The sequence below is a fragment of the Taeniopygia guttata genome, chromosome 20 (genome assembly GCF_048771995.1).
Source record: "Taeniopygia guttata chromosome 20, bTaeGut7.mat, whole genome shotgun sequence".
In the NCBI taxonomy this organism is placed as follows: domain Eukaryota; kingdom Metazoa; phylum Chordata; class Aves; order Passeriformes; family Estrildidae; genus Taeniopygia; species Taeniopygia guttata.
In genome coordinates, this window is record NC_133045.1 from 4,945,579 (window position 1) to 4,955,459 (window position 9,881).

Below are 9,881 nucleotides of genomic sequence, written 5' to 3' on the forward strand. Positions count from 1 at the left end.
TCAGTTCCCTGGTAATGATTTGCTGTGGTGCTACCTGGGCATTGGTGCTGGCAGAACAGAAATGGAAGGAGTGAGTGGTGCTGAGGGCAGGCAGACACAACAGTGTCATTTCAGACAGTACTGTTGGAATCCTTGTGGAGCTTCACCATTGGGACACTTGTGACAAGGTTTTCTCACCCCCTTGTGCAGAACAATTTGATTGTTTTCCATGTGAGTGGCACAGGGATCTCCAAACACAGAAGGGGCTTGGGGTGTCTCCTGTCATTGGTTTATGCCCCCTGAGAGGGGAAAAGGCCAAAAGACACCTGCTAGGCCTCTTTTTAATGGGAGTTTTGGTTGTGTGAAGGGAAGTAGGAGGAAAAATAATCCTGCTGTGGACAGGGATCTCAAAGTGCTTCTGTGAGAGCCTTTGGCAAGTGATGGCAGAGCTGCTGTTGTGTGAGCTGCTGGCACAGCAGCCTCAGAATCATTGCTGTGCTTATCCTGGCAGTGTCCTCCAAGCTGACCCAGGTCACTTGCCAGGTCTGAGATGGTCAAGTGGTTCCCATTTGGTCCTTGGTAAATTAAGTTCAAAGCAACCTGTAACCTGGTTATACAATTCAGTTATGCCCTAATTCAGGTCAAATACAAAAGTACAGTTTCACAGCAGTGCTGAATTTGGTCTATTTAAAAGAGAGCTCAAACTGGGTCCCCACCTTTCACAGGGTCTGCTCTGGGTGGAAACACCACGTCAGTGAGCAGCCCTGGAGACTGAACATCCATCACGTGTCCCATGTCCCAGATTTCCTTTGGAGCTGCTGTCGAGCCTCTCTTTGGGCCTTCAAGGCTTCTTATGCTTCCTGTGCCACAGCAACTTCAAACATGTTCTTTGCTAAATCTCTGCTAGGACACCGAGATTAGAACTCTCTGCTCCAGTTATTAATCTCTGGAATACTTAATGTGCTGTGTAAGACAGCATCTCGGAAGAAAGAGAAGATGCCCGTGAACTGTCACTTAAAATTTAGGATTATCCCTCCAGAGACAGCCCACAGTGATCCTCTGGCAGTCAGTCATAAACCACAAGTTTTGAAGCTTGTGTGGGATGAGCAGGGGAGAGGAGAATGCTGTAATGGATTTAACATTATCCCCAAAGTCATATGGTGGGATTTCCAGCCCATGGTTGGGAAGGCCAGGCAGCAGCAGCTGTGCTGATCCCCACTGCTCACTCCCACTGCTGTGTGCTGCTCCCTGAGCATCAGCTGCAACACAGCTCGGGTTTAAATGGCTCAGACCCTGAGCATGGTTTGCCAAGAGTTTTTCAGGCTCCTTTAATTCCTTTTCAGACCCTCAGCTTCCTGTGTGTAGTTGACAGACACCTTTTCCCCCTCCTTGTTCACACGATCTGAGCCCTCATGTTAGCAAGGTGTCACAGTTTCAAGGGATTTTTTTTAAGTTATATTGCTTTTTTTACACCTTTTGGGGTCTTTTATTTCTCTTTTGAGCAGTGAGCTTGGTTCTCATTTCCTAATGCAGCAGAGGCCATGATGAAAGAACTATTTTCATGGATCCAGCTCATAGCAATGTTTGCAATCACGGTTCTGCCCTCAGTTCTGTCTCAGCAGGGCCAGCCTGAGAGTGGTGCTGGCTGAGGCTTTCACAGAGTGCACAACTCCTCTGGGGAAGGAGGGAGGTCAACCAAAATCATGGAGACTTGGTCCATCTGTGCTCAATGCACAGTGTGCCAAGTGAAAAACTCTTCAAACCTCAATTCCTGAAGCCAGCAGAAGTCTCAAGTCTCTCACTCGTTCTCTTGAGTGATTCTCAAGAGAATCACTCTATGCAGGTATGCTTTTATTTTTATAAAATATTTTTATTCTTAAGCAATTGCTGTTCCCCACTATCAGAGTATATGAAGCAAGCTGGATTTATGGTCTGACTGAGGAACTTTTGTGCTCTTAAAATTCCTGGGTTTAGTCAGGACAGCAGTTTTTTAGCTTTTAAATTATTTCAGAACTGAGGAGAAGTATGAAACAGCTTCTGCCTTCATCTGACAGGAGGTGAATATGCAGTGCTGATGGGGAAAGCATTTTTATATTGTCAGTGATGTTCTGTGGAGGCATCCAAGATCCTGCACTTCCAGTAGTCAGGCTGTTACATCAGGAGGAAGCTCATCCCCAGGGAAGCTTGTGGCAGCTCTGGCTGGACAAATGAGCACCATAACATGCAAGAGAAAAGTCTGGCTGTGTTCAAACCTATGTCAAGTGAATTCCAGGGGAGAGAGACCTTTGGAAAGCCCCCCTTGTTTGAGCTTTTTAGGAATATAGTGGGTGATAGAGTAGTGGATAGCAGGGAGACCATGGGGATTGGGTGCTTTCCTTATTTAGATAAAAGGCAAGGATGCATGATGGACTTGTGGGTGGGAGAAAGTTTGAGGGATGATGGCAACCAAAGGGCTGTGGTGACACTTTCCTCAGTGCCTTGATGCTCAGGAGGGTTGGGAGGCTGTTGGTTGTATGAGAGGCTGATTTTTCCACTTCTCCAAACCATCACCCTGTTTCTGCAGCTCTCCCTGGAGTGTGCTCCCTGCTCCTAAATGGCTCCTGTGCCAAGTGCAAAAAATGTCCTGTCCAAGCTTGGGAGGCTGGGCACTCACTGCCTTGTCTGAGCTGGCTTGGTAGCAAGTTCCAGTCTGTGCAAACAGTTTTTGGGTAGTCTTATCTTTCCACTAAACATTTTGATGTGGAGGTTTTGTTCTTCAGGGTGTTTTCATTCCCTTCAAAGGAGAATACTAATGAGTAAAACTGTCCTGCCTCACTGACACTTGTTTCTGCACCTGAACAGCAGCCCCAGATGAGGAACAGTCCTGTTTGTTTGATCTGTCTGCTCTGCTTTGGAGGCTTCACAGGGCTTCCCCACAACATTTTAGAAATAAAATGTCCTTGCTAGAATGCCCAGAAGTGTGCTGTGGTACACAGAAGTCTCTGTCACCCCCTCACCTTGAGCATCAGCTGCCTTTCATGTTTTGTCTGCTGCACTTAGATAAATCCACCTGATCTAGAAGCCATCAACTGATAAAATCTCTGTGCTCCAGAGGCAAAATGCTTTGAGAGGGTCCCAAAGTGCTTTCTTGAGCACATCCACAGTGACATGTAACCTTTAAACACAGCTTTGGTTCCTTGTGCATTAGCACATTTCTCCTGGCTGACATTGCTTCTCAGCTCTGGGAAATATATTACATATCCTCATCCTTAGATCAGTTTATTTTTCCCATTCTACCACTTGGTTAAAATATACCCCACTCCTCCTCTCACCCCAGATTCCTGCCACATACCTGGCATTCTTTCATCCTTAATGAGATGAAGGAGTGGGGGATTTCACCCTCCTGGAATTTTAGAGGAATAGTAAGTGGATTTCTCATGAAAAGCCCCATTTAGGATACAAGTCTCCCTGAAAAATAGTCCATGACAGCAAACCTTGCTTTTGCTGGTAATGGTGACAGAGTTTTTACCTCCCTATTCAATAGCTACTTTCTGCTTGGTTTTTACCAGTATTGTCATTGATGGAGACCCTGTTGGAGCAAGTTCCCAGTGGAGGAAGCAGAAATTTGCAACCTTGCAAAAGTAGCTGGGGAGACCAGCAGAGCTCAGGCTGCAATGTGGCAAAACTCTCCATATAGACACCATAAAGGTGGTTAAGTCAGAATAGTTTCATCCAGACTCAGTCGTTAACTTCCCTTAATAAACATACAGGTTTGTTGGATCAAAGGTTCCTCCAGCCTGGTCCTGGAAGTGACCTCCAGGAGATGTTTAGGGGGAAGTACAGGAATAGGAGCAGTGTGATGTGTGTGTAAAACAAGGAGAGGATGGGAAACCATCCCAGCTGGTCATTGCTACACAGCCAGGGATGTTGGAGCACAGTGCTCCTGGAGTCCTGATGTGGGATCTTGAAACCAGGGTCCTCGTAGGACAGGAAAGCTGGACAGGACAAATACATGTTGAACCAATATGGTCAGTGTTACGTTCTCTGTTTATTAGTGAGAAGATGGCAGTTTATATACACTTCCATATAGTTTACAGTTTACAAAGGCACTCTCCTTGGCAAGCTAACATTGTTTGTCTTTGTCTTAAGGTGGACTAAACCTCACACTATAAACCTATACTACTTCACACCCAGACAGCCCAGTGCTTCACATCACACCTTAATACAATTTCTAACTGTGCCACACTCTTAATTTCTAACTTTGTGAGGCTTAGAGGGCCTCACAAGCCTGAAATCTGAGGCCTAGACCGGAGTAGCTCAAATCTCACTCCAGACATAAATCATGCCCTCTATCTCTCTCTCAGAAATTCTGTGACAGGATCCATCACACAACCCTCTCCTCTGACACCTGCAGACAGGCCAGGTGAAATAATCTGGATTACAGAGCTCAGCTGGGATGATGATTTTGGAGCAGCAGCAGCAGCACGCTGCCCTGAGCATCCTGCAGGAGAGCTGGGGCTGCTGGCCAGCCTCGGCCCAGCAGCTGTGGCAGCCCCAGCTGGCAGTGCCAGCCCCAGGCAGTGCCAGCCCCAGGCTGTGCCCAGCAGTGGGGCTGCGAGGGGACACAGTGAGGGGACACAGCTCTGCTCCTGCCCTGCCACAGGGGCTGTGCTGCAGCTCCCCGGGGCTCAGACAGCAGCAGCAGGAGCTCCGGGCTCCTTTCATCCAGGGGCTGTCCGAGGAAACAATGGAGAGGAAGGCTTTGATTCCAGCAGCCATGGACACCCTCCTGCTCAGGGTGGTGCCCGTGGAAGGAACTGGGGGCTCGGTTTTTAGCTTTTATCCTTTGTTAACCGCTGCTAACTTCTTGTTGTGGGAACTGCTGTGACTCCTCTGGAGGTTTTATTTATGCTTTTTGGCTGGCGTGGCTCGCAGGAGGCCTTTGATATTCAGCCCCAGGAGTGTCCCCTGGCCTGGGAACGGGAAGAGCTGAGCTGGGCTCATCCAGCCCTGGGCCAGGAGCTGCTGTGCCCTGCCCTGGCACCGAACACTGCCCGGGGGCACAGGGCACACACCCACTGTGGGCTGTCCCCAGCCTGCTCTGTTGGATTATTCTTCGTTTTTCAGACAAACTAGAATAAAATATTTATTCTCTTATCGGTTAAAATAAAATATTTTATTCTATTACCAGTCTCGATGAAAGGTAAGACATAAGAGATGTAAAACTTAACACTATTCTATCAGAAGCTAACCCATTTCTTGGTCATAATACCTTAGGAATGATTTTTAGCCTATTAGCTTTTGCTACACAGTGTTGCAAAATTGTGTAAAGTTTCTCTGGGTTTTTAGGAATTCTTTACAGATCCATTTCCCACAGGGTGGTTTGTGCCCAGCCTTGCCCTCCTGTGCCCCAGCACTGTCCCCTGCCAGCAGCAGAGGCGGCTCAGAGCAGCGGCGGTGCTGCAGCGCCGGCAGGGGGAGAAGATGCGATGGGGCTCTCCTGGGAAATTGGAGGGTTTTTCCAGCGAGGGAAGAACTAGGAGGATACAGAGCTTTTTGTGCCGGGCTCATGCTTCAGGTTCATGCCTGGCAGAGGTGGGGATACCCAACGTGTGAGCCAGGAGAGCTTTGCTCAGGCCTCCTTCCACAGGGGCTTCACTGAATGGGGCTGCCAGGGATGCTTCCCCAGCTCCTCAGGGCTGTAGAACTGCCACATCCATCCATGCTTTTACCACAGCTCCTGCTCACAGGAGGCTCTTTATGCCCCTTGCTGCCCAGATCCATTTGTCTAGGTACCAGGTGAAAACAGCTTTTATAATAATGCAAAAATGGAGGGAATAACTCATATTTATAACCCCCCTGAGCCCAGTCTCTTGGATACACGCTAGGAATCTTAGTTAATACTGTTTGTCACCACACAACAGATTCCCCAGGCAGCAGAGATGACAATTCCCAGGAACCATAAACCCCTTGAGTGTGTTTACCCAACTCAAAATGCACTTTTATAACATTATATCACCTTCAACCCACTCTGCAATTTTACATGCTGGGATTTGAAATAGGTACAAGCACTGGTTGTGCTCTGTGTTTTACAGAGAGCTTGGAAATGTGTACTTAATTATGAATTTAGGAGCTATGGATGAGAGTTCTACAAGCAGTGTCACTTCAGTCACAGGAGTCAGCAGCCACCAACAATTGATTTTATCAGGTATCAAAGTGCACCCTTATGCTCTGGGAAGCAGGGCTCAGAGAGGGATTTTATCTCAAGCTCTGGGCTTTATGGGGAGGGTTAAGTAGGTGGTCACTGTTTCAGGAGAACTTTAATTTTCAAGTGCTCTCCAACACCTCTCTGCAGGGGTTGGCAGCAGGGACTGAGCTGCAGAACCACGTGGGAAGTGGAGCTGTTCACATGGGAACGTCCCTGTTCTGGGAGAACCAGGTATTAAGAAAACAACAAAAAAATCACCCCTCCAAACACCCCTGTTGTGATTTTGGACCCAAAATTGCAATTTGGTGTTTCCCATAGAAGGAACCCTCCGTGACTTGCTCTGAGCAGCCCCACTGACCATTTCCTATTTTTTTTTCCTTGGAGGCGGCTCACCAGCTCCTGAATTGAAGGAAGTGTTTTCCTGAAATGCAGACAGAAATGCTCTGGGTTTTCTGGCTCAGGAAATCAGTCCTCAAATCTGAAGCTGACTTTGGAGCCACAGACACCAGCAGTCCCCACCAGGCTGGTAGGAACTCAGTGAGTCCAGCCCTGCCAGAAGTGACAAATTCCAGTTCTCCTGCTTTGCAGACTTCATGTCCTTGACATATTTTTGTTGTATGGGCTTTGGCAGAAGATGCCCAACCAGGCTGTCCCTTCCTTTCAAAGGAAGGCACCATGGCTTAAATCTAAGCAAAAAAAACCCTGGTATTTTATATTATTATAAATATAAATATATATATATATATATATATTATTTCGCATCTTTCTGGAAATAAAAGTAAAAGTATGGTTTTTTTCAAAGTGTTTTGCACCTTCATCTTCCTGCTGGAAAATTAAAAGGTTGTACCTCTCTGTGTGGCACAGTTTCTTCTGAAATGTATAATTCAAATATTTTGAAGTTAAATGCAAGCCTTTAATGGCACAATTTTTTAGTACCACTGCCACAACTGTTTAGACATAAAAGCCATTTGATTACAGCTTTATGTTGAATGAGAAACCATAATTAATATGATCATGTTTAATTTCTTCCTTACTGAACAGTACGATGGAATAATTTCTCCAGAGAAAAGAGACTTTCCTCAAATGAGTAAACTATGAGATTTTAAAAATAATTTAGCTACTGGAAAGAGAGGTTTAAGGCATTAGATAGGATGGATGCAGGATATAAAATACAGAATGGCCTGCTTGAGACGTGGAGAGAGAATCCCAGGGAGCATCATTTCATGCCCACAGCATCCTCCCTCCCTGGTGCTGGGGTTTGATTCCAGCCAACATCTCAGCCCCATGGAGCCACTTGCTCAGTGCCCCAGTGTGAGGGGTGAGAGAAAAGTGAGAAAACTCATGGGCTGAGATAAAGGCAGTTTAATATGGGAAGCAAAAGTCATGCATGCAAGCAAAAACCCCCAAGGAATTCATTCCCCACTCCCCAGGGCAGCAGGTGTTCGGCCCTCCTGAGCAGAGCAGAGCTCCAACATGAGTGGCTGGGGAAGACAAACACTCCAAATGTTCCCCTTTCCCTCTTCTCCCTCCAGCTCTGTGTGCTGAGCATGAGGCCACACGGGCTGTGTGTCCCTGGGGTCGGCTGGGATCCCACCTGTGTCCCCACCCACACCTGCAGCTCCCCCAGGCTCCCCGCTGGTGGAACAGAAAAGTCCTTGGCATGGTTCAAGCCCTGTTCAGCAGGCACTGAAACATCCCTGTGTTATCAGCACTGTGTTCAGCACAGCCCAGAACAGGCCCTAGCAGCTACTGGAGGGAAAATTAACTCTATCCCAGCCCAAAGAAGTACACCCAGGTGCAGGTGGAGCTGCGGGATTTTCCAGAGTTGTCCCTTTTCCTCTCAGCACTGTTCCACGGAAAACAGAATGAAAAGCCTTTGGTTGTCAGAGCTCCACAAGACATGCTCTGTTTTCCACTACTCTCTCCAATTTTTGTTAAAGCTCCATTCCCTGGCCATTTTGGGAAGCAGAACGTGTGCAGAGAAGCAGCAACGACCCTGCTGTCATGCCCAGCCCTCCCGTGACTCATAAAGTCCAGAGGCTCATAAAGGTGTGTGAACCTGTGAGCCTGTGCACACAGAGACATTTTATACTGAAAGAGGGTAAATTTGGATTAAATATAAGGAATAAAGTCCTCCCTATGAGGGTGATGAGGCCCTGGCACTGGATGCCCAGAGAAGCTGTGGCTGCCCCTGGATCCCAGGCTGGACAGGGCTTGGAGCAGTCTGGGACAGTGGAAGGTGTCTCTGCCCATGGCAGGGGTGGGACTGGATGGGCTTTAAGGTCCCTTCCAACCCAACCCATTCCATGAGTGGATGATTTTCATTCAGCTCTAATTCCCTGCACACCAGTGTGGAGCACACTGGTGAGGGGGTGCTCTGAAAGGTGCCCTGGTGTACTTTTATACTTGGCTCTGGTACTCCAGGGTGTGATGGCTGCATGCCTGCCCTGCTGTGAGTGAAGCAGCACCTGGCACTGCTGCCTGTCCCTGGTGCATCCCACAGGGATCACAATGCCAGCACTGACACCTCATCCCTTTATCTTCAGTACAGCACATTCCACCATCAACTCCTTGAGCCTGGGAGCATTTATCTTCTCCTGGTGGAAATGCAGCACTAATGACTTCAGCAGGAGCAGAATGATGCAGCTGGAATAGGCTTTGTGCACACCCTGGTACAACGAGCCACAGCTTTGCTCACACATCACTGCTCACCTCCGAGCCACCAGCCCACATTTTTCATGTGATGTAAATATATTTGTGCTTTTTCCCTCCACATGGCTGCATGCTGACACCCACATGTCCAAGGCCACTATTACCCTTGTGTTTCAGGAATACAACTGGGTGCTGGAACACCCTTGTTCTCAAGAGTACGACCTTCAAATTATTTGCTTAAACTTCTGAATGCAGAGGGAGGAGAGTGTACGTCAAGATCTCTGTTTCTGAAGGCTGAAAGAAGAAATAAGAGAAATAAGTGCTTATTTCTGCCTGCAGTTCCTCCCTGAGCCATTTCCCAGGAGAACTTTGATATCAAGTGTCCCTCCCAGATTCCCAGTGACATTAGTAGTGATAATGGTCAGTTAGGTGCCCAGGGAAGGGAGGAAGAGTGATCAACAGAGATGCCAATTTTAACACTAGCAGGACAGAAGAGAATTAATATTTGCTGAGCAGAAAGATTAAGATCCTAACAGGGAAAGAAGGAGAAGGAAACCTGGAAGCCTTCAATGAAAGAACTACAGAAAATATTTAATTCTGCTTTTTCAGGCTGGCAGAACAAGACAAATACATTTTCACCTGCCGGCTCAGGTTTGACTCTTGATTCACAATTATATAATGTGCTTTGAAGCACACATTTTAAGCAGGATCTGAAGGTAAAAGGATCCAGGGGCCATTGTATTGTCAGGGAGAGGAATGTGGTTTTGTGATAGAGGTGGGAATTTGCAGCAGGTCAGGTCCGGGCTGCTCAGGGATTAGGTCAGTATCAGCTCTCAACACTGCCTTAAGGCAAATTGAATTTTTCACAGAAGAGTGAAAGATTAAGGAAAAAAAGAAAAAAATCCCCAATGCTGTAACTTAACTAATCACCTGCCACTAAATAAGGCACCATGAACTACTCACCACCTCCACTCTGCTTTATACATTACTGCAACAATTACATGGCACATTTGGTTGGAGCATTTCTAATCCCTGCAGAATAAAAGGGATCCTGCCCAGCTGT